Consider the following 25,656-nt stretch of genomic DNA (forward strand, 5'->3'; position numbering starts at 1 on the left):
ACGGGGAAATAGCAATTCGTTGCTTTAATTTTGAACACCAATGTAGATAAGTAGCTGGGAAGTGTAGCTAAATGTTATCCATAAAACAATTTTGACTTTCATTGGGGCTTCCATTTCGCGACCAATCTGACCTTGAAACAAAATACCCCTCTTACATTTATATTTACGCCAAACATAATTTTCTGTGGTATTTTCTATGAATGCTGTCGAAACCAATCGTGTGTCAAATACAAGACGATCGCTAGCGTTAAGGAGATCCTGGACGTTGCTGAGGTCATTAGTACCTTTTGGAAGGTTCGAGAGCAGATGGAAGCAATCTTAGCAACGAAAGAACTTTTCATCGCCGTACTTAAAAGATGAGGGAAAAATTCGTGGTCTGTCTGACAGACAGTGAAATCTCTAGAGGGAGAGAGTTCCAGTGCAGGTGGATAAATAAGGCAGAAAGAATAGACTACTAACGTCCGTCATTTTCATCACTAGATTTTTGTTGGGGGGGGGGGGGGGGGAGGGGAGAGGTGATCGGTAGGTCATAAGTTTTCAAACAGCAAACAGACATTGCTCCTTCGTAGCCTGATGAATTGACTGACGGCAGCAATGATTTCTTGTTGGTTGGGGGTGTGACCTCGAAATTGCTAGCAAAGCACGCGAGAATATCAAATAAAAAACGGTGTGTTGCTGTGAAACGCCTATTTCCAAAACAAAAATGCTACCATATCACCGAAAGGACAACTCCAGATTTCGCCTGCTTTCTTCAGTCGTCACATGTGTAGAGGGACAGTTTTCATTTGGGTAAATATCTGCCGGCCGCGGTGGTCTAGCGGTTCTAGGCGCGCAGTCCGGAACCGCGCGACTGCTACGGTCGCAGGTTCGAATCCTGCCTCGGGCATGGATGTGTGTGATGTCCTTAGGTTAGTTAGGTTTAATTAGTTCTAAGTTCTAGGCGACTGATGACCACAGAAGTTTAGTCGCATAGTGCTCAGAGCCATTTGAACCATTTGGTAAATATCTAAACCAAGGGAAGGCTAAATAAAACACTCTGACTGGAATGCGATTTCTCCACCATCCGAATGTGAATCTCTTGTATCTAATGCTCGATAAGGGCATCATAGTGAGAAGCATTAGTGCCATAACGCTTCAAATTGCTGGATTGTGTATTAAAGCTCTGGGCTTATTTAAAAATCCCTCTGTTTGTTTCGTAGGGTGTGTAGTCTTAAGAAGCTATTGATGACTCGAACTAAGTGAACTATTCAGTCAGGAATTAAGCATGTGCCTTGCCATATTTAGTACCTATCGTTCTTTCATTACATGTCCATTCACATTAACTTGGATACGACATTACATTGCACACTGTGGCATTTCTCCCGTCGTGAGTTGTATATAGTCACCAGTGCAGTGTTCTGGCCGACATGAGGTGATTAAAATGTATTTCAGAACTGATGCGTTCACACACTCCTGATCCTGGACGCTCAAAGAACATCAAATTCCGATCCAGGCGAGAAAATCCGCAAAAAGTGCCTAACATAATATCCCCAAAGTCACGCGCATTGGTTTGTTAGACTGATGGTCCTAAACGAAGTGATATGATTTAGTTGTGGTTAAAGGTCTTTTCTGCATGCGAAATCTAAAGTTACGGTTTTCTTGGAAATTCTAGGTTTTCCAGAGAGTAAATATTTTCTTTCTCTTTGTATTTATTTTTCCACGTCAATAAAACAGTTCAGTACCTTAAACTCTAGTTCAGAAATCACACAGAAATACTTTCACTCAATTGAAGCTCAAGAACAAATACTGTGACACATCTTAAGTATATTTTCAAATACATGCTCAGCTCCTTGTATATCCCTGATTATCTTTAAATATTTCAAATTACTTCAAGATTCAGTTCAATAAAAGTCTTGGCCTGGCGCCACAGAGAAGTGTTACATTAGTCAATCAATTATATAAATGCAAGACTGGCATTTTACTATATTTAATATATATTCTATATTTAATTTTATTTCATGTTAAACAGCAGAGACCTTGCGACGCTGCCTGGCGGCAGGGTATTGTCACCCTACTGTCGCACATGACGCAGTACCGATCAGATACTAACTGCCGTTCGCCAGCGCTTCTCGGTACTGCATGTCGTCGTAATACTTTTTCTTTCTATAACAATTTCATGACAAATTAGCTCAAAATAAATTTCCTAGTTGTGACTGCGTCCGGCTGCTTGAAAATATTGTTCAATTATTTATCCAGTCTTAATGATTTGTACGACGACTAAAATTAGGCGAATCGTCACAACACCTGTCAGTCACGTTCATCGCTAATCTACGAAACTGCACTGAAATATCGGTAACAGTCAACAGCTAGTCCCCTTTGGTAGCAATTTTCGCTGTTGATTTCCAGAATAGACCACTACACAATGCATTTTTCCCGGTTTTCCATAGCCAAATAAAGAGCGATAAACATCAAACTGACCAGCGAGAGGTCTAGTTTTACAAAGAATATTTCATTGCTTGAAAGTTATCAGGGTAGTTAAGAAAAACTTAGTCATTTGAGGGAAAATTAGGTATTGGAGTTTTTTCCAAGATAACTAATTGGCAACGTAACGGCTAGTTTTGCAAAACAGGTGAAATTGCTTGTAAGTAATCGTGTTAATTAACAAAACTTGATTAGTGGTTTGGGGAAAAATTACACCAACACCTGCTACCAACAATGTAAATGGACACCTAGCTATGGCTTGAAAGTTACGTTGGTGTAGAAATTGTTGCCTTCTTTCTTTCATATTAAAAATTAAAATAAATGTCAAATTATAGCTTGAATTAAAACATCTAATTTCTCTTGATCTACACACTATTAATAATAATACGATACCGGCCACTGTTTCAATATATTTCATGCTTTGTGAACAAAAATTGAAAACAGAAAACATTAAAAAAAGAAACTGTTAAATGTAAAAAAGAAACGGTCAAATATTTTGTGAAATGATTTGTCTTAAAATAAGAAATAAAATAAGTTAGAGAAACATTTAACACGTCTCATTTAGTGTATACGATGTCGAGCATCACTGAAATCCGCGTAAAATGTTTCTCTAACATATTTTGTTTCTTACTTTTAGATAAATGTTTCCATAAATCATTATAGTTTTTTCAAAACTTTTTTTGTTTTTACTCTCACAGCCACCTTTAGTACCATGGAAATTATTCCTTGATGTCTTAATTGATGTCGTATCATCTTGTCCCTTCTTTCTGTCAATATTTTCCAGATGATCTTCTTCTCGCTGGTCTGCGAAGAACCTCCTCATTTCTTATCTTTTCAGTCGACTTAATTCTCAACATCCATTTCAATCGCTTCGCTTCTCGTCTGTCTCAGTTTTCCTATAGCAAAAGATTCACTACCATACAATGCAGAGCTCTAGACGAACATTCTCAAATATTGATTCCTCAAATTAAGGCCTATGTTTGATACTAGTAGATTTGTCCCGGCCAGGAAAGCCATCTTTGTTTCCGCAAGTCGACTTTTTACGTCCTCCTTGCTTCCTACGTCATGATTTTGCTTCCACGCTAGCAGAATGCCTTCACGTTGTCCACTTCGAGGTCCCCAGTTTTGATACTCAGTTTCTCGGTATTTTCAGTCGTGCTACTTCTCATTATTTTCAAGTTTATTACATTTATCCTCAACCAATATTCTGTACTCATCAGACTGTTCATTCCATTCAACAGATGCTGTAATTCTTTTTCGTTTTCACTGAGGATAGCAATAGCGTCAGCGAATGTTATCATTGATATCCTTTCATCATGAGTCTGAATCCCACTGGTGAACCTTTTTTTTGTTTCCGTCATTGCTTCTTCAATGTACAGACTGAACAGTAGGGACGAGAGGCTACAGCCCTGTGTTACACCCTTGCTAAACCGAGCACTTCATTCTTCATTTTCCAATCTTATTATTCCCTCTTGTTTGTTGTACACACTGTACCTTAGCCGACTTCCCCCATGCCTTAGTACTATTTTCCTGAAAATTGCGAACGTCTTGCGCCATTTTACATTGACGAACGCGTTTTATAGGTCGGCAGATCCTGAGAATGTGTCTTGATTTTCTTAAGTCTTGCTTTCATTACCAAGTGTAACGTCAGAACTGCCCCTATGGTGCCTTTACCTTTCCTAATGCTACACTTATCGCCATCTCACAGCTCCTCAATTTTCTTGTCCATTCCTATGTGTGTTATTCTTGTCAACCACTTGAATGCCCGTGTTGTTAACTTGATCGTCCGATAGTTCTCTCACTTATCTGGCCTTGCTTCGGTATTGTGTGCTTGACAATTTTCGAAAACTGGTGGTATGTCTCCAGACTCATATTACGCAAACCTGTTTGAACAGTCGTTTGGTTGCCACTTCATTCATCGAATTTAGAAATTCCGGAGGAAGGTTATCCATTCTTTTGGCCTAATTTGATTTTAAGTCTTCCAAAGCTCCGTTAAACTCTTAACTGCGTGTCTTCCATATCAGTGCCCATTTTTTTCTTATATCTCGCCATCAGCAGTTCCTCCTCTCGTATAAGCCTCCAGCGTACTCTTCCCACATATCCGATCCGTCGTCTGCTTTTTTTTTCCATCAGTCTTCTGACTGGTTTGATGCGGCCCGCCACGAATTCCTCTTCTGTGCTAACCTTTTCATCTCAGAGTAGCACTTGCAACCTACGTTCTCAATTATTTGCTGCATGTGTTCCAATCTCTGTCTTTTTCTACAGTTTTTGCCCTCTACAGCTCGGTCTAGTACCATGGAAGTCATTCCCTCATTCCTTAACAAATGTTCTATCATCCTGTCCTTTCTGCTTATCAGTGTTTTCCACATAGTCCTTTCCTCTCCGATTCTGCGTAGAACCTCCTCATTCCTTATCTTATAAATCCACCTAATTTTCAACCTTCATCTGTAGCACCACATCTCAAATGCTTCGATTCTCTTCGGTTCCGGTTTTCCCACAATCCATGTTTCACTACCAAGAAATGCTGTACTCCGGGGGTACATTCTCAGAAATTTCTTTCTCAAATTTATGCCGATATTTGATATTAGTAGACTTATCTTGGCCAGGAATGCCTTTTTTACCATAGCTAGTCTGCTTTTGATGTCCTCCTTGCTCAGTCCGTCATTGGTTATTTTATTGCCTAAGTAGCAGAATTCCTTAACTTCATCTACTTCGTTGCCATCAATCCTGATGTTAAGTTTCTCGCTGTTTCCAGATGGTTTGAAACGTCCCCTTAGAAAAATTATACATGACTGTGCTTAAACTGACACACAATATTTTTTTAGCGCAACGCAGTCTGACTTTCTATAATCCCTACAAGGGAATGGCCCTGACTAAATTAACCTACACGTTTCACAAATCACTTACCTCACAAAAATCTTCGTTACTCGAACTACTCAATACAGCGAGCGCTACTACTGCCAGCTAAATAAAAGATTCAAACTACTAGGGCACTAACTACTGATAGGCATAGTTAGCAAAAGAAAGATTTTGGTAGAGAACAAACAATGTATTTACCTTAATAGTGTTCAAGAGTCATAATATATATATCAGTCCGTGATATTCAATATTACAAATTTACTCTTTCTGATGGACACACGTCCAGATCGTCCGCTCTCAAAATTCCGCCATCTCTCTCCCCACATCCACCACTGCTGGCGGCTCACCTCCAACTGCGCTCCGCTACGCGCTGTTAACAGCCAACTGCCCAACACTACAATAGCGATTATTGCAGCAATGCCGACCAGCCTCAGACTGCACACAGCACAGTCAGTGATTTTCATATAGAGCGCCACGTGGCGTTACCAATATAAAAACCTAAACAGCCTACTTACATAGCCCCCATGGTCCCCACAAAAAATTTGCAAATTGTTTTGGGCAGTGGCCAATACAGATTTGAAAAAATTTTTCATAGTTACAATAACAAAGATACCAAATGCACACACTTATTGATACACTGTTGGTCAAAAGCAAAAATTGTTGTCATAAAGACAGTCCTGATCATTTATCACAATAGTAATTACAGTTTTTTTTCACAAAGTCTCATTAGTAAAAGAAATTGCACACAGAAGTAGTGGATTTCCATGCAGTCTTGAAGAAGTAGTATTGTTCTTCCAACAGAAAGACAGTGCTGACTCTTGACATGCAGACAGGTAATGGGCCCCAACAGAGCAAGCCCACAGCAGAGTCAGTCGAAGTTGAAGAATATTGGTAGGCAGGTCATCACAGAGCAGACCACTGTAATCTTGTTAGAGATTACGGCACTGGTGGGCCACCAGAGGTGCACACCCACTGCAGTCCTTGTAGAAATAATGGTATTGGTGGGCCATCAAAGATGCAGACCCATTGTAGTCCTTGTAGTGCTTTTTTCAGCTCGACAAATCCTATGAATGTGTCTTGATTTTTCTTTAGTCTTGCTTCCATTATTAACCGCAACGTCAGAGTTGCCTCTCTCGTGCCTTTGCTTTTCCTAAAGCCAAATTGATCGTCATCTAGCGCATCCTCAGTTTTATTTTCCATTCTTCTGTGTTTTATTCTTGTAAGCAACTTGGATGCATGAGCTGTTAAGCTGATTATGCGATAATTCTCGCACTTGTCAGCTCTTGCCGTCTACGGAATTGTGTGGATGATGCTTTTCCGAAAGTCAGATGGTATGTCACCAGATTCATACATTCTACACACCAACGTGAATAGTCGTTTTGTTTACGCTTCCCCCAATGATTTTAGAAATTCTGATCTATCCCTTTTGCCTTATTTGATTAAGTCCTCCAAAGCACTTTTAATTTCTGGTTCTAATACTTGATCTCCTATCTCTTCTAAATAGACTCCCGTTTCTTCTTCTGTCAGATCAGATAAACCTGTCCCTCACAGAGGCTTTCAATGTAGTCTTTTCACCTTTCCGCTCTCTCCCCTGCATTTAACAGTGGAATTCCCGTTGCACTCTTAATGTTACCACCCTTGCTTTTAATGTGGCCGAAGGCTGTTTTGACTTTCCTGTATGTTGAGTCTGTCCTTCCGACCATCATTTCTGTTTCGATGTCTTCACATTTTTGCTGCAGCTATTTCGTCTTAGCTTCCCTGCACTTCCTATTTATTTCATTCCTCAGCGACTTGTATTTCTGTATTTCTCGGAACATTTTTGTACTGCCTCCTTTCATCGATTAGTTGAAGTATTTCTTCTGTTACCCATGGTTTCTTCGCAGTTACCTTCGTTGTACCTGAGTTTTCCTTCCCAACTTCTGTGATGACCCTCTTTGGAGATGTCCATTCCTCTTCAACTGTACTGCCTAGTGGGGTATTCCTTATTGCTGTATCTATAGCCTTAGAGAACTTCAAGCGTATATCGTCATTCCTTAGTAATTCCGTATCCCACTTCTTCTCTCTCATTCCTAGTCCCAAGCCCATATTCTCCTGTAACCTTTTCTTCCACTCCTTCCCCTATAATTCCATTCCAATTCCCATGACTATTAGATTTTCATCTCCCTTTATTTTCTGTATTACCCTTTCAATATCCTCATATTCATCCTCTATCTCTTCATCTTCAGCTTGCGACGTCGGTATATGTACCTGAGTTATCGTTGTTAGTGTTGGTTTGCTGTCGATTCTGATAATAATAACCCTTCCACTGAACTGTTCACAGTAACACACCCTGTGCCCTCCCTTCCTATTCACAACTAACCCTACTCCCGTTGTATGATTTTCTGCTGCTGTTGATATAACCCTATACTCATCTGACCAGAAATCCTTGTCTTCTTTCCACTTCACTTCGCCGACCCCTATTATATCTAGATTGAGCCTTTGGATTTCTCTTTTCAGATTTTCTAGTTTCTCTACCACGTTCAAGCTTCCGACTCGTAGAACGTTATCCTTCCACTAATTATTCAATGTTTTTCTAATGGTAACCTCCCCCTTGGCAGTCCTCTCCAAGAGATCCGAATGTGGGACTATTCCGGAATCTTTGGCAATGGAGAGATCATAATGACACTTCTTCAAATACAGGCCACATGTCCTGTGGATACACGTTACGTGTCTTTAATGCAGTGGTTTCCATTGCCTTCTGCATCCCCATGTCGTTGATCATTGCTGATTCTTCCGCCTTTAGGGCCAGTTTCCCACCTCAAGGACAAGAGAGTGCCCTGAACCTCTATCCGCTCCTCCGCCCTCTTTGACAAGGCCGTTGGCAGAATAAGGGTGACTTCTTATGCCGGAAGTCTTTGGCCGCCAATGCTGATTATTAATAAAAATTAAAGAAGCAGTGGGAATCAAACCCGGGATCGAAAACGTTTTGAATATCGATCAGCGACGCTAACCCTAGACCCCGGGTCCAAGTCTGCTTCTATCAGTGGAATTTCTCTTGTTTTCTTAATTTGAAGCCTTTGCTCTTAATTTCACCGAAGATTGTTTCATCTTTTCTGTATGCTGAATCAACCCTTCTTGCCATCATTTATTTTTCCTTTCCAATGTATTTTCCCTGCAGCCATTTCTTCCTGTCTTCCCTGCACTACATATTCATTTAATTTCTAAGTATCTTATATTGACGTATTTCTTCCATCACTCAAGGTCTCACTGCAGTTACCTTCCTTTTACCTATTTATGTCTGTCCAACTTCCGTGATGGCCATTCTTAGGGATGTCTGCTCTTCTTCAACTGAAATTTCTGTTGCGATATGCACTATCGCAGTATCTATCGCCTTAGAGTACTTCGAACGCACCGCATCTTTGGTTGCTTTTTTTGACACTGATGCTTGTCGACCATTCTCTTATTCTCTGTATACGTAAGTGATCTGAGGGACAGAGCGATCACCAGTATGCGACTGTTTTCTGGTGATGCTGTTTGTGTACGTGAAGGTGTCGCTGTTTAGTGATTGTAGGAGGACACAAGATGACTTATACAAAATTTCTAGTTGGTGTGGTCAATGGCAGCTTGCTCTAAATGCAGAAAAATGTAAGCTAATGCTGATGAGTGGGAAAAGCACTCCCATAATGTTCGAATACAGCACTAGTGGTGTGCCGCTTTACACAGTCGCGTCTGTTGAATATCTAGGCGTAACGTTGCGAAGCGATGTGAAATGGAACGAGCAGGTAGGGATTGTAGTAGGGAAGGTGCATGGTCGACTTCGGTTTATTGGGAGACTATAAGGAATGTGTGATTCATCTGTGAAGGAGTCCGCATATGCAACACTTCGACACATTCTTGAGTACTGTTCGAGTGTTCGGAATTCCTTCTAGGTCGGATTAAAGGAAGACATCGAAGCAATTCGGAGGTAGGCTGCTAAGTTTGATACCGATAGGTTCGATCAGCACTGACTATCGCGGAGGTGATTTGTGAACTCAAATGGAAATCTCTGAAGAGAAAACGACACACTTTTCGCAGAACGCCGTTGACAAAATTTAGAGAACCGCCATTTGAAGCTAGGCAACAGCCTTGCCGCGGTGGATACACCGGTTCCCGTGAGATCACCGAAGTTAAGCGCTGCCGGGCGTGGTCGGGACTTGGATGGATGACCATCCAGGCCGCCATGCGCTGTTGCCATTTTTCGGGGTGCACTCAGCCTCGTGATGCCAACTGAGGAGCTACTCGGCCGAATAGTAGCGGCTTCGGTCAAGAATACCATCATAACGATCGGGAGAGCGGTGTGTTGACCCCATGCCCCTCCTATCTGCATCCTCCTTGAGGATGACACGACGGTCAGATGGTCCCGATAAGGTATGAGAAATCAGGGCTCGTGTGGAGGCATATAGAGCAGACAGTCGTTTCAGCTTCGCGACTGCTACGTTCAGGCATGGATGTGTGTGATGTCCTTAGATTAGTTAGGTTTAAGTAGTTCTAAGTTCTAGAGGACAGCCTTTTTTTTTATTCGTTTCAGCCTCGCGAATGGGACAGACAAGGAAATTACTAGTAGTGGTACGCCGTACCCTCTGCCACGCATCTTTCGGTAACTTGCGGAGTACGCAAGTAGCTGTTGAAAGGCATAGAAAAAAACGAATCCAAACCTGCTTAATAGCTTTTAACATGCAATATATGGATTAATGGACGGATGTGAACTCAACGTAATTGCATAAATAAAATAAAGATTTTATGTTATCTACAACACGTTACCATCGAGTCCTCTCGGACCTCTACACCTCGGAATTAATTCCTAGTGATTTCGTTCATTTGGTAGCAATGAAAAGTCAGTTACTAGTTGACAAGCAACTCTCTTCATTGTACTCTCCACATTATTCACCGCAAATTTAACCTACGGTCTATTAGGGTGCAAAGTGCAGATATTTCTGATGGTGACAGAGGACGGTGTACTGAACAATATTACATCAGTATTTATGTCATTTGGAAATTAATTATTATACCCATTACAAGTCGTATGTTTTTAGGTTAGTTAGTAATTTCAAGAACATGTGAAAAGAGCAAGTGATGTTTATCTTTCCCTCGGCAGCGGGTCAGGTGTTGAAACGTGGACACGTGAACGCAGGCTGACAGGAGCAGTGCACTTAGTGACACAGTTATGGCGATGCAGAAAACATCAGTTCGTAAAGTTCGTGATGTGTTTGTCCGAAGACTGTTCGACGCATAGAGAAAACCACCAACAAACGGATGTGTGTGCATGTTCAAGTATCACGTACAAAAATATGTGCACTTATACCCGTTACACCCTGTATATTCTTCTCAAACTCGAAAATGCAACTGAGTAGAATCAACTGGACTAGAGAAATTAATAGCTGCGGAAGCCAAACTCAAGACAAATGTGGTAATACATCATTCAGCCCAACAAGATAGGGAAATCTCGTGTTGAGCAGTGTATCACATCAAGCGACTCCTACTTTGATTAAATAGTCAAAACGCATATGCTGTTGATTGTAAATTTGTTGTTGGCTTACTTTATGTGTGGAAGCGAGGATGTACATTTTTAATTGCAAATTTTCACCATTAGATCACCTAGTTCTACTCCACGCTCTGGTGTATCGACGTAAGGTCCAGGTAGTATTGCGTGACGTCAATGGAATTTTGTACTAGTCTGTGTATGCAGGTTTAGTTTAGTGAGGGCAACATATCTTTAACATTAAGTTCCGGGAGGCAACGCTAGTAGAAAAGACGTTTTCTAATTTTCACGAACTTATGACTGGAAGGAAAGACGTCACTGGAAATGGAACTACTGCTTATCAGAACTCAAGTTAAGAAGTCAACGTATGATTATTTTATTTTATTTTTGTATTTCTTTCAGTCAGCTAGTCCTTAATACAGTGCAGGCTTTTAGAGAACTTCTTTGTTTCCAGGGAAATATCCCAGCAGACTGGGAGTGGAAAGGAGGCATATCGACTGGCAGTATGTAGAGAGGAGAGAGAGTCTCAGTCGCATCTTAAACTTACAGCAAGAGTAAAGCACTACGAGTAATCTTGTGACGCTGACCTGAGATTTCTTGAAAGTCGTTTTGGTTGAACAAGAGCACGTGTTAGTGTCCAGAACTTGCGATCAAAAGATGTTTAGATCTGATGAGTAAATACAGCAATATTAAGGAATCGGAGTGGGGCCACATTGAAGTACTTAATCTGCTTCAACGGTTTGTGTGGCTTGATTAATGTTGTATAACCTTCTACCATTTTTATTTACATTTGAACGGGGGTACGAGAGAATTCACAGAGCACAGCGATATGAGAAATGCAGACCCAGAGTACGAAGTTAGTAATTTTCTTGAAGAGTTAGGATAAAATTTGTGTGAGAGTAAGTACTAGGATTACCAGCTTTGGCAAGTCAAATGTCGGGACACTTCAAACGAATGGTAGTCCTTACTACATAAAATGTGCATTTCTTACTAACGTTCGTCAATTCTTATCTTCTCACCGAAACTAAACTATAGATACCATACTTGAAGCTTAAAATATTTAAAAGTTAGCGGTGTTTACCTTATGGATTGGTGAAACCAATGGGGTTGGGCATGGAACCAATAAACCTATTTGTTGTCTGATGAAGCGGCTTTTAGAAATTCTTCTGATGTAGCACATTCTGATACAAATCTGAATAACTCTTACGGAACTGCGAAAGTGCGAAACATGTCAATACTCCTTCTCTCGGTCAATACATAAATAAAACTGCCTCTTAAACACCAAACCATTATGAAAAGGAGGTAGCAAAACAACTGACTTTTGAAACAATTGTTTTGTTGCTCTCTCGTGTATTTTACACACATTGTTTCGGCTAAAAAGAATAAGATGGTAAACTTAAGCTTACGAAATTAAAAATTATATAATATGACATAAAAATGAAAAGTATAAAAATAAACCAGAAAAATAGGCACCAGTTAGGAACACGGGACAGTTCTAGAGAAGTGGGAACGATCCCTAAAAAATCGACACAGGTGGTCATCTTAGTAAATCCTCTGTCTCGTGGAGAATTATCAATGGCGACCTTATTTAAAATATTTTGCGAACAGTGTCATCGTCTCGACGAAGAGATGGAGCAGGTACTGTAGCCTGTTGACCAGACGCATCGGTCGTATCCTACTATCTACCCCTGCCTGCATATATCAGAAGTCATACTCGGTTACCTTTGATCGGTAACTTTTCCGTCCCATATTTACCTTTCTGCCTTTTCTCTGTGCAATTAGAAGAGTTCCTCCTAAGAACATGACTGAGGACAAAGTGGATATTCTCACTGTCATTATAGAATAAGCAAGTGATTTTTCCACACTGTGGCTCTTTAGCCCGTTGTCATAAGCCAAGCATCTGACGACTACCACGGTAGAAGTCGTCGTGTGACTAGCGCCTCCCGTCGGATAGACCGTTCGCCGACTTCGGCGACTTGCGCGTCGATGGGGATGAAATGGTGATGATTAGGGCAACATAACACCCAGTCCCTGAGCGGAGAAAATATCCGAACCAGCCTGGAATCGAACCCGGGCCCTTAAGATTGATATTCTGTCGCGCTGACCACTCAGCTACCGGGGGCGGACCTCTACCTCGGTATTCTTCACTTTATTCAATAATGCGATTAATGTTAGAGTTGACGATTTAGGCACTAACAGGGCCTCAAAGTACATAATGGTACACGAAAAAAGTGGTGTCTGTATGAACTTGTACATACAGTCCCTCAACGGCGTGGCCTCACCGTTCTGGCTGCGTATTATTCACTGAGGCCTTCTATCCTGACCCTCCTACGGACAGCTTCAGACGTTCAGTTCAAAGCCTAACGCTATAAGACTTACGTGCCACGATGTACTCGTACTATTCCATTAGCTGAAGCGAAAACTCAGTAATCTTTGGTTCAGCTGGTTACCACTGTAGTTTTCTCTCGCATCTATTCAATATTAGGCTTTTTGATGAATTTTGTAGTGGCAGCAGTTTAATGTTAATCATCTGCTCCCTGAAGGTAAGATCGCATCCACGCTCATACATGACTCACCTTCGCGGAGTCTGGCATGTTAAACTGTTCAGAAAGTAAAACTGTTTCAAGATACATTACTACCAACGTGAATTCGAACAATTAGGAAGTCTAATCATAACTTGCGGAAATTGACTCTTGTGAGATTTGTAATGAGCGTCCGCCCATTATGTGAAAAGATAGGAGAAATGCAGAACGACCTATTTGAATATATAGGAAAGAGTGTGTTAAAATACTGTCTACGTGGACTGCCGAGAATGGTACAAGGAAATAAACAGAAAAATACGTTCATAAAACTGACAAATTTTCTTTTAAATTTAACGACGACTGAGTTCTTCAGTTTATTTAAATCACTCTGTTCTTACATTGACTTAATAGCTACTTGATACGAAAGTTTAATAACTTGCTCTATTGATCAGGCAAAAGGATGCCTAACAATAGTTGATTATAGACTGTGCTCTTCGGAGCAATGGTTTCGGAAAATGGAAGCTTGGGAGAGCACTACCTTTTCCTAGAGAAATGAAATGAATTGACCATGTGGCATTATTGGCCGAGGGACCCTGTTAGAGAAATTTTTGCTAGATGATAACACGAGAATTCGTAAACTTCCATTCATAGAAACACAGTTTTATTATGATCAGACTTCATTACCTGTACTATCTCCACAAGGACGGGTTGCATGTTGACACTTACGTATCTCATGAAGTATTGTGTAACTGTATGCTGTAGGTACGGCAGCGCAAGACCGCCTTTGGACGCAAGAAATGATCGTCTTACCGAAGCGCTGCGATTAAGAGCGTTTTGCGATTTCACGCTGGTAATAAATTGAGCCAACAGAGCTGCGTGAAAGGGCAGCCTCGGCTGATCAACACGATCTGGAAATCTCGGCTGAGAACTGTCTGCGTCAGTCATGACACCCGGATGTCGATAAGGCACACAACGTGTGAAACAGAACGAGGGCCAGCTAACTGTCCGGAAACCCGCAGTTCAAGAGTTGGAAACCGTGGAACTTGAAATGTTAAGTGCGTCCTACTGACTTCGCACCGAAATTTAAGAAGCGATTGAACTGTTGTCCGCCATATAAACTGCCTTTTGTGTGCGCTCCGTCAGAAAATAACATCGATTTCATTAAGGTAGTTATGTGGTCTTCAGTCCTAAGACTGGTTTCATACATCTCTATACTCTAATCAGACTTTGCCCTTTCATTATCAAATTGAGAGTTCTTTGATCCCTCAACGTGTGTATCAACCGAACCCTTCTTACCGTCAAGATGCACCACAATTTTCTTCCACCAACAAGATTCAGTACATCTTCGTTAGGTATTCGATCTACCCATTTAATCTTCAGCATTTTCCTGTAGCACCTTTCGTGTGAACTCTTTATCATCCAAGTTTCACTTCTATGCAAAGTCACTCTCTACAAACACCTTCAGAAAATTGTTCTCAACAAATTTATATTTCATGTTAAAATTTTCTCTCTTTCAGAAACACCTTTCCTGATATTGCCAGCCTGCATTTTATACGCTCTCTACTTTGACCATCGTCAGTTATTCCTTTGCCCACCATCGAGGAGAATTTGTAACGTCTTACTCCTTCCTCAACTACTGCTTCTTTTTCAGGTTCTTAAACTCTTGTATGTTCAGTCTAGTTTCTGTACAACTTGTAAATAACGTTTTGCTCTCTGTACTTTATTCTTGCTAACTTCAGAATTCCGAGGAGCGAGTAAACTTTGTCAAAAGCTTTCTGTAAGTCTACAAACGCTGTAAAAATTGGGTCGCCTTTCTGTAACATAGCTTCCAAGACAAGTTCTAGGGCTAGATTGCTTCGCGTATTTCTACGTTTCTCTGAAACCCATCTGATCTTCCCCGGCGACGCCTTCTACTAGTTATTTCACTCTTCTGTAAATAATTTGAGTCAGTATTTTGCAACCATGGCTTATTAAACTGATTCTTAAGTAATATGAACACCTCTCAGCACCTGCCATCTTTGGAATAGGAATCATTGCAGGGGGCGTTCAAAAGGTTCCCGCTCGGAGGCTTTACAGTGCAGGACCGGTTTGCCAGTCAGGCTAAATCACCGTGAGCAATGAGGCAATCATTCCACCGACGCACCAGGTTGAAGTTATCTGTTTGGTAAAACACTGTGTACTGCTGTACGGAGGAGTCCGTAGCTGCCTGCTGCTCATACTCGTCCGACAGGAGTTGTCGACCTTCAAGGGATTTTTTAAGGGCCCAGAGACGTCGTAAACGCATGGGGAAGGTTCCGAAATATAGGGCGGGTGCCCGACTGTCGTGCCACCCATCTGAGTTGGCGTAACTTCTACGTCACGACATTTGTGAAGGTGAGACCTACATTATGATGAAGCAGCACCGTCCTATGGCGCACCATTCCACAGCAGTGGTTTTCGAGGAACATACTGCGCGATATACATTTTTCATTCTCCGAGGAATGTCTACCAGTGTTTATCCTTCGACAGCCAAGAAAAGTACACTACTGGCCATTAAAATTGCTATACCAAGAAGAAATGCAGATGATAAACGGGTATTCATTAGACAAATATATTATACTCGAACTGACATGTGATTACATTTTCACCCAATTTGGGTGCATAGATCCTGAGAAATCAGTACCCGGAACAACCACCTCTGACCGTAATAACGGCCTTGATACGCCTGGGCATTCAGTCAAACAGAGCTTGGATGGCTTGTGCAGGTAAGCTGCCCGTGCAGCTTCAACAAGATACCACAGTTCATCAAGAGTAGTGACTGGCGTATTGTGACGAGCCAGTTTCTCGGCCACCATTGACCAGACGTTTTCAATTGGTGAGAGATCTGGAGAACAGTTTTTGTATCCAGAAAGGCCCGTACAGGACCTGCAACATGCGGTCGTGCATTATCCTGCTGAAATGTAGGGTTTTGCAGGGATTGAATAAACGGTAGAGCGACGGGTCGTAACACATCTGAACTGTAACGTCCACTGTTCAAAGTGCCGTCAATGCGAACAAGAAGTGACCGACACGTGTAACCAATGGCATCCCATACCATCACGCGTGTGATACGCCAGTATGGCGATGACGAATGCACGCTTCCAATGTGCGTTCACCGCGATGTCGCCAAACACGGATGCGACCATTATGGTGCTGTAAACAGAACCAAGAATTCATCCGAAAAAATGACTTTTTGCCATTCGTACACCCAGGTTCGTTGTTGAGTACACCATCGCAAGCGCTCCTGTCTGGGATGCAGCGTCAAGGGTAACAGCAGCCATGGTCTCCGAGCTGATAGTCCATGCTGCTGCAAACGTCGTCGAAGTGTTCGTGCAGATGGTTGTTGTCTTGCAAACGTCGCCATCTGTTGACTCAGGGATCGAGACGTGGCTGCACGATCCGTTACAGCCATGCGGATAAGAAGCCTGTCATCTCGACTGCTAGTGATACGAGGCCGTTGGGATCCAGCACGGCGTTCCGTGTTACCCTCCTGAACCCACCGATTCCATATTCTGCTAAGAGTCATTGGATCTCGGCCAACGCGAGCAGCAATGTCGCGATACGATAAACCGCAATCGCGATAGGCTACAATCCGACTCTTATCAAAGTCGGAAACGTGATGGTACGCATTTCTCCTCCCTATACGAGGCATCACAACAACGTTTCGCCAGGCAACGCCGGTCAGCTGCTGTTTGTGTATGAGAAATCGGTTGGAAATTTTCCTCATGTCAGCACGTTGTAGGTGTCGCCACCGGCACCAACCTTGTGTGAATACTCTGAAAAGCTAATCATTTGTATATGACAGTATCGTTTTCTTGTCGGTTAAATTTCGCGTCTGTAGCACTTCATCTTCGTGGTGTAGCAATTTTTATGGCCGTTAGTGTATAACAATATGGTCTTTTTTGTTATAGTTTCCGCATTTACCGCACACACGTCGGAAAGACACGAATGCCACACTAAACCCTTGCCCACACGCATCGGAATAGCCCAGCGTTGCATATGTGCTGCAGCAACGTCCCAAAACGCATAATTTTTAGGTCACCCCTTATGCATTCTTCTTGAAGACTAAGGGTATTTCGTTGGTTTTACATGTCTTGGAGACCAGGTGGATCGGTGACGTCATAGCTGGCTGCTGCAGGCCTCTTACTAAACTAAAGGTCGACAATTATTCACACAAGTACGTAACAAGGCTAGAAACTAGGAACATTTTACCGCGCAAAGCTGCAGGAGTATGACTTAAAAGATGCGTTTGTGTATGTTTAGATTGATCGGAGGTGCATTTGGGCACATGATCGATATCTTCCCAGCTGGTTTGCTGGAGCAATTGGTTAATCAACGCAAATCGTGAGAGTGGAAGTTTCGGCAATATGTGTATACTTCTAGGAAAAGACTGTAGCCACAGATGTTCCATACTGATAACTCTATAGAATAGGATATTCAGCCTCGAGACTTTTCCCAATTAGATCGACATTCTTAATCGGTTTCTCAAGAAAATAGATCACTATTCAAAAAAAAAAAAAGACTGCAAAATATTCAAATGTGCGACACCTTGCAGTGGTAAATGCATTTGGTGGTTGTTTGAAGATGGCAGTTCAGCTGCCGCAGTTCGTACATGATCATCTTTTAAGAAGAGATTAGCTATTGAGTTTCGGAACACGTGGTTGTTGATCTGCAAATGGTGTGCACTGGAATTTTGGAGGTGATCCAATGACTTCTTCGTGCCACAATGCTAGTACTGATAAAATAATCCACTCAAGATGAAAGTGTGACATTTAGTCCAATGGCACAAAGACGCTGTAGTACTTCTGTCGAATATTTATAGTGATTCTGTAGCTATTGTTTGGCTTCAGACTTCTTGGTTGGTCTTCCGTCGTCCTGATCATACTCCATGTAACTTAACGTTGTTTCTCCAGATGAAAACTTGTCTGACTCGGTCGTGTTTGTTGATTGGTCGGTTTGGAGGGAGGGGACCAAACAGCGAGGTTATCGGTCCCATTGGATTAGGGAAGGATGGGGAAGGAAATTGGTCGTGCCCTTTCAAAGGAACCATCCCGGCATTTACCTGACGCGATTTAGAGAAATCAAGAAAAACCTAAATAATGATGTCCGGGCGCTGATTCGTGTTTGTTACAGGCGAAGAACTCTTGTAGCCGTGACACGATCAGTTGACCAGATGCAGTTAGATATTTTATACGCTGTTTGGTTTAAATATGCGAAGAGAGAAATTGCATCGAACAGAAATTGCGTCAAAGGGTAAAACAAAGCTACACGGTACTGCATAACCCTTGAAATACGGGATAAATCGGTGTGAGACTGATACGCCCTAGATTTGGTGTTTTTTACTATTAATTTGGCAGGGATCCTCACTAAATACGAGTATCCTTAGCTGAAGATCTATAAATAAGAAACGTGCTTTATTTAGTGAAAGTTTACAGATTTATTCAGACTGTATACTATTTAGGTTGATTATTCATACCATATAAATGATCGATTTCAGAGTATACATCTCATCATCAGATTAATTTGGGACACCAGTCTCATTTTCATCGACGTAAGGACATACTTCCGCGCATGGATAGCCGATGCATGATGGTAGTCCGGTAAAGTCAGAAGTTCAATGGGCCTGTTCGCGGATGATGCTGTTGTATACAGAGAAGTTGTAACGCTAAGGAATACAGGAAGATGTGGAGAGGAGCCAGCAGGAGTGGCCGAGCGGTTCTAAGCGCTACAGTCTGGAACCGCGCGACCGCTGCGGTCGCAGGTTCGAATCCTGCCTCGGGCATGGATGTGTGTGCTGTCCTTAGGTTAGTTGGGTTTAAATAGTTCTAAGTTCTAGGGGACTGATGACTTCAGATGTTAAGTCCCATAGTGGTCAGAAGCATTTTTGTGGAGAGGATCGTGCTTGATACAGGGATAGGTAGTTGACACTCAAGGTAACCAAATGAAGCGTATCGTGTTTTTATACAGGTACGGACCCGTTGTTGTATGATTATGTGACTGCCGAACAATCACGGAAGCAACCACATCCATACAATATCCGAAAATATGCCCAATGAGTGACTTAAAGTGGAATAGCTGGATGAAAATAATAGCAGGCGAGGCACTCTGAGCTTAATTGAGGTTAACTGCACGGAGCCTCTGCTTGTGTAGTCCATCCACGGAGTAGGTAGCATACAAAACCCTTGTTCGACTGATACTTGAATATTGGCCGTCAGTCTGGAAACAGTACCGGACAGAAATGACGGAGGGATATCAAGATATCGCGATCGTCCGTGATTCGTTTAGTAAGTGCAACAGCGCCACAGATATGCACACCCGACTACAAAAGACAGCCATTGCGTATCACCGAATGACTTACCGATAAATTTCTGAGAGCGAACGTTCCTAGACATAGAGGCCAAACAACAGTTGTTCTTCTCAGGCACGGGGGATGTGTCAGTGGTGCGCAGAGTACCTTCCGCCGCACACCATAAGTGGCTTACAGAGTGTAAATGTTAATGTATATCTAGTTAAGAAAAATCAGCGCGGTATCCGTGATAGAGTAAAAGACACTAAAATTTCTTTTCATAAGTAGACTAGCGAAAACAGATCTTTTATATTTACTTAAAATGTCTTTGCTTGCTAATTACCCTACTGGCCATTACAATCGTTAAACCACGAAGATGACGTACTACAGACGCGAAATTTAACCGACAGGAAGAAGATGCTGTGATATGCAAATGATTAGCTTTTCAGAGCATTCACACAAAGTTGGCGCCGGTGGCGACACCTACAACGTGCTGACATGAGGAAAATTTCCAACCGATTTCTCATACACAAACAGCAGCTGACCGGCGTTGCCTGGTGAAACGATGTTGTAATGCCTCGTATAGGGAGGAGAAATGCGTACCATCACGTTTCCGACTTTGATAAAGGTCGGATTGTAGCCTATCGCGTTTGCGGTTTATCGTGTCGCGACATTGCTGCTCGCGTTGGTCGAGATCCAATGACTGTTAGCTGAATATGGAATCGGTGGGTTCAGGAGGGTAACACGGAACGCCGTGCTGGATCCCAACGGCCTCGTATTACTAGCAGTCGAGATAACAGGCATCTTATCCGCATGGCTGTAACGGATCGTGCATCCACGTCTCGATCCCTGAGTCAACAGATGGGGATGTTTGCAAGACAACAACCATCTTCACGAACAGTTCGTCTACGTTTTTAGCAGCATGGACTATCAGCTCGGAGACCATGGCTGTGGTTACCCTTGACGCTGCATCCCAGACAGGAGCGCCTACGATGCTATAATCAACGACGAACCTGGGTGCACGAAATGCAAAACGTCATTTTTTCAGATGAATCCAGGTACTGTTTACAGCATCACGATGGTCGCATCCGTGTTTGACGACATCTTAGTGAATGCACATTGGAAGAATGTATTCGTCATCACCATACTGGCGTATCATCCAGCGTGATGGTATGGGGTGGCATTGGTTATACGTGTCGGTCACCTCTTGTTCGCATTGACGGCACTTTGAACAGTGGACGTTGCATTTCAGATGCGTTACGACCCGTGGCTCTACCCTTCATTCGATCCCTGCGAAACCCTACATTTCAGCAGGATGATGCACGACCGCATGTTGGAGGTCCTGTACGGGCCTTTCTGGATACAGAAAATGTTCGACTGCTGCCCTGGCCAGCACATTCACCAGATCTCTCACCAATTGAAAACGTCTGGTCAATGGTGGCCGAGCAACTGTTTCGTCACAATACGCCAGTCACTACTCTTGATGAACTGTGGTATCGTGTTGAATCTTCATGGGCAGCTGTACCTGTACACGCCATCCGGGCTCTGTTTGACTCAATGCCGAGGCGTATCAAGGCCATTATTACGGCCAGAGGTGGTAGTTCGGGGTACTGATTTCTCAGGATCTATGCACCAATATTGCGTGAAAATGTAATCACATGTCAATTCTAGTAAAATATATTTCTCCGCTGATTACCCGTTTATCATCTGCATTTATTCTTGGTGTAGCAATTTTAATGGCCAGTAGTGTATTATGGTGCGTTTACTGTGCTATTATCTTCAGATAATGTAACCGTCTTATCACAATAAGTTATCCCAAATTCTTTCAGCAAGTGTCAATTAGAGGGTGCTCATTGACAGCAAAAATTGAATGTCATGTAGTGGACTATGTAATGTATCTTAAAACACTGTAATCTACAGCGCTTAACCTACTTCATTACTGACTGCGTACCTGAGAAACATTGACAAGAAAAGATGTAAATTACAAAGAACTGAATGCCTGTGATACCTCACAACAAGGATTGGGATAATTTTAAGGAAAGACACATACAAAGTGCCAAAAGAATAACGACGCTCACAATAATTTAAAGAACTTGAACAGGATCAATTCATTAAAAACAAACTTTAACAATTTGTACCATTAACAACAAGGCTTGATACCAGGAATACACATAAGCCGTAAATACCGTATGAGTAAGAAGTTACACCAACAAGACGTGATTGCAAGCTGGCTCAACAAACTGAGTTTTAGAATGAATTACAAATTACAAAAAGGTACTAATAATTTTCAAGCATGCATAACACCTTAAACAAACAGACAACGCCCACCCAAAATACAGAAAGGATAACAAGTCGCACCACTGACTGTGGCTGTTGGAAAGCCCTTAACAATCTATAAACCTTAATAAAACCCTTAACCAATAAAGTACCCAATCCTCCAAAATATAAGAAAAGCTGGGAAAGTATATAAATTAAATGCGTCTCCCAGCTGGTCACACCAACAGAAACATTGACAATGACCCTTAAATAAATATGCAAACCACGAAAATAAAAGATAGGCTGGAAGGCATGAAATTTAAATATGACTCCCAACTGGTACACACAAGCACATACATTAACAATGACCATTAAATAAATATGCAGTCTTCCTAAATAAAAGAAAAGGTGGCAAATTACAGTAGTCGGCTATAACAGCCAACAGACAACAAGCAGACAAGTTTTACAATGAATGGAGTTAGGTAATGATTGTGGATAAAAGAAAGAAGAACTCGACAGTTCATACTCATAAGTAAAGGGCTTTAAAAATTAACTGGCTCCAGAACTAGCAAATAGGGTGCAAGGTTTAAACAAGTAGTTAAAGAACAAGTATAGTGACAAGGAACTTCGGACTTACAGAACGAGCTTGAAAGCTTATGTGCTTGCTGAATTCACTATATTGAATAGACCAAGAGTTCTGGGATTAAATGGCGACACTCCACCGTGGCACGTATCAAAGATCAAATTTACTTAACGTGAGCCAACACGAGACGGCTGGTAGAGGCGCCAGATTGCAGGCCAATCTACACGTTGTGTGACGACAGAAGCGTCGGCACAGCAGAAAGAAAACACGTCTCTACCTAGGAAACAGGAACGTGTCGTCCGTTGCCAGAACAGACCTGCCAACACACATGAGAAGGAAACTGTTATTTGCCCAAGTAGGGCTACAAACGAGAATATCTAGGACGTAGGCAATATTAACTTATTCCAGAAGCAAGTACACACGCTCCTTAAATTACTTAAAAATTGACAAGGTGAAATATCAGCGCCTGCAAGTCCAATCACTAGGGCATACTCATCTATAAATAGTGCCTTGTCTTCGACGAAGACTATGCCACAATTTCAGTTTCATCAATTCCATTTACAACAGAGAATTCTCATACACTTGTACGGAATATGGCCTGAAACAACAAATATTTATCAGTTACACTGGCCGATGACCACCCACACAGTCGGAGTCACATTAATACGACAGGTCTAATTCTACATCAACACAGACGTGGCTTTGCGATAACAAGTACCAATGGAAAAACAGCGCTTAGCTCCGCTCAGGTGTGAAGGAGCCGTGACTTCCAAGATTCCAAGCATGGGTGTTATTACCTCCAATCCTTAAAGGTGATCTTCCAGGTGCCATGAAATTTAAGCTTGCAGTGTTGCCGGCCGATGTGGCCGAGCGGTTCTAGGCGCTACAGTCTGGAACCGCGCGACCGCAACGGTCGCAGGTTCGAATCCTGCCTCGGGCATGGATGTGTGTGATGTCCTTAGGTTAGTTAGGTTTAAGTAGTTCTAAGTTCTAGGAGACTGATGACCTCAGAAGTTAAGTCCCATAGTGCTCAGAGCCATTTGAACTTTGCAATGTTGGCCGGGAACTTGCTGACCAGCTTGCACGCGGCGTCCGCTGCTCTTCCCGCAACTCGCCGCAATCAATCCTTAATCTAGCCGGCAAAACGTGCTTCCGACCGTTTTAGTGACTCGTGGCTTCTCGAGGCCCGTACCGAACAGACGGAGTCCCCCGAAACCGGCAACTTGCCAGCCACGTGCCCTCCAGCTAACTGTCAGTACTAGGGACCGTCAAAAACTAACAACGTATCCCTCGATCAGAGACCCTAACTCCCGACATCTGATCAGGATAGAGGCACCGCACGTAGTTGCATCAGCGAAGTGCTTGTCCGCCAAAGTTAAAGCCGCCACCGCTCAACCTTAGTCAACACTGCAGCTAACTGTGACACGTAATATTCAAACGGCAACATTACCATGAGAACAAAGTTCACATTTGCCATTTAATTGCCAGAGAGCAGCAGCGAACATATTTTCAACACTACAATTTATTTCAGTCAAACGTTTGCGTAATTTTTTAATGGCTTTACCTGTTTCGACTGATTAGTCATTATTAATAGCCCATAAACACTTCTTGGCCGATGAGGAAACGTTCCACGTCGAAAATCACATGCCAGCTTAGAAGCACATGTCCTCAATGTAGCGAAGCAGCACAAAGCGTTTAATAAAGGCAAGTCTTAACGGGCCAGGTAGCATAGCAGTAAGGCTACTTTCAGAGTATGCTGATGCAATAGCCCCACATGTAGCAATCGCATACGACCGCTTGCTCGATGGAAGAATCGTATCAAAAGACTGGATAGCTGCACAGGTCACACCAATACTCAAGAAAGAAAATAGGAGTAATCCACTGAATTACAAACCCATATCACTAACGTCGATTTGTAGCACCATTTTGGAACATATCGTGTGGTCGAACATTATGAATTACCTCGAAGGTAAAGGTCTATTGACACACAGTCAACAAGAATTCAGAAAATATCGGTCTTGTGAAACAGAAGTAGTTCTGCTTCTACATTCTCACGAAGTAATGAGCGCTATCGACAGATGATCTCAAATTGATTAGATATTTCTGAATTTGCAGAAGGCTTTTGATATGGTTTCTTACAAACGCTTCCAATAAAATCGCTTGCCTACGGAGTATCATCTTAGTTGTGGGACTGTATTCGTGATTTCCTGCCAGAAAGGTCACAGTTCGTACTAACCGTCGCAAAGTCATCAAGTAATAAGGAAGTATTGTTGGCTTTCTGCTGCTCCTAATCTACATAAACGATTTAGGAGACAATCTGAGCAGCCCTCTTAGATTGTTTGCGGATGATGTTGTCATTTACCGTCTACTAAAGCTCTCAGAAGATCGAAACAAATTGCAAAATATCTTAGGCACAATACGTGAGAGGTGCCAAAAGTAGCAATTATCTCTGAGTAAGGGAAAGTGTAAGGTCACCGACAAGGGTCCTGTTAAATTTCGGTTACACTATAAATCACACAAACCTAAAGGCTGTCAATTCGACTAAATGCCTAGCAAGTACAATTAGGAACAGCTTAAGTTGGAAGATCACATAACTAATCTTTGTTGTTGCTGTGGTCTTCAGTCCCGTGACTGGTTTGATGCAGCTCTCCATGCTACTTTATTCTGTGCAAGCTTCTTTATCTCCCAGTACCTACTGCAACCTAAAACCTTCTGAATCTGCTTGGTGTATTCATCTCTTGGTCTCCCTCTACGATTTTTACCCTCCACGCTGCCCTCCAATACTAAATTAGTGATCCCTTGATGCCTCAGAACATGTCCTACCAACCGATCCCTTCTTCTAGTCAAGTTGTGCGACAAACTTCTCTTCTCCCCAATCCTCTTCAACACCTCCTCATTAGTTATGTGATCTACCCGTCTAATCTTCAGCATTCGTCTGTAGCACCACATTTCGAAAGCTTCTATTCTCTTCTTGTCTAAACTATTTATCGTCCACGTTTCACTTCCATACATGGCTACACACCATACAAATACTTTCAGAAACGAATTCCTGACACTTAAATCTATACTCGATGTTAACAAATTTCTCTTCTTCAGAAACGCTTTCCTTGCCATTGCCAGTCTATATTTTATATCCTCTCTACTTCGACCATCATCAGTTATTTTGCTCCCCAAA

The 25,656-nt window shown here is 42.2% G+C and overlaps 1 pseudogene; it reads left to right on the forward strand.

Annotated features, from left to right (window-relative positions):
• Positions 1 to 9,413: 9,413 nt before the first annotated feature.
• On the forward strand, positions 9,414 to 9,531 carry LOC126427721 (5S ribosomal RNA; annotated as a pseudogene).
• Positions 9,532 to 25,656: the final 16,125 nt, after the last annotated feature.

This window comes from Schistocerca serialis, chromosome 1 (genome assembly GCF_023864345.2).
Source record: "Schistocerca serialis cubense isolate TAMUIC-IGC-003099 chromosome 1, iqSchSeri2.2, whole genome shotgun sequence".
NCBI classification, from domain to species: Eukaryota; Metazoa; Arthropoda; class Insecta; order Orthoptera; family Acrididae; genus Schistocerca; species Schistocerca serialis.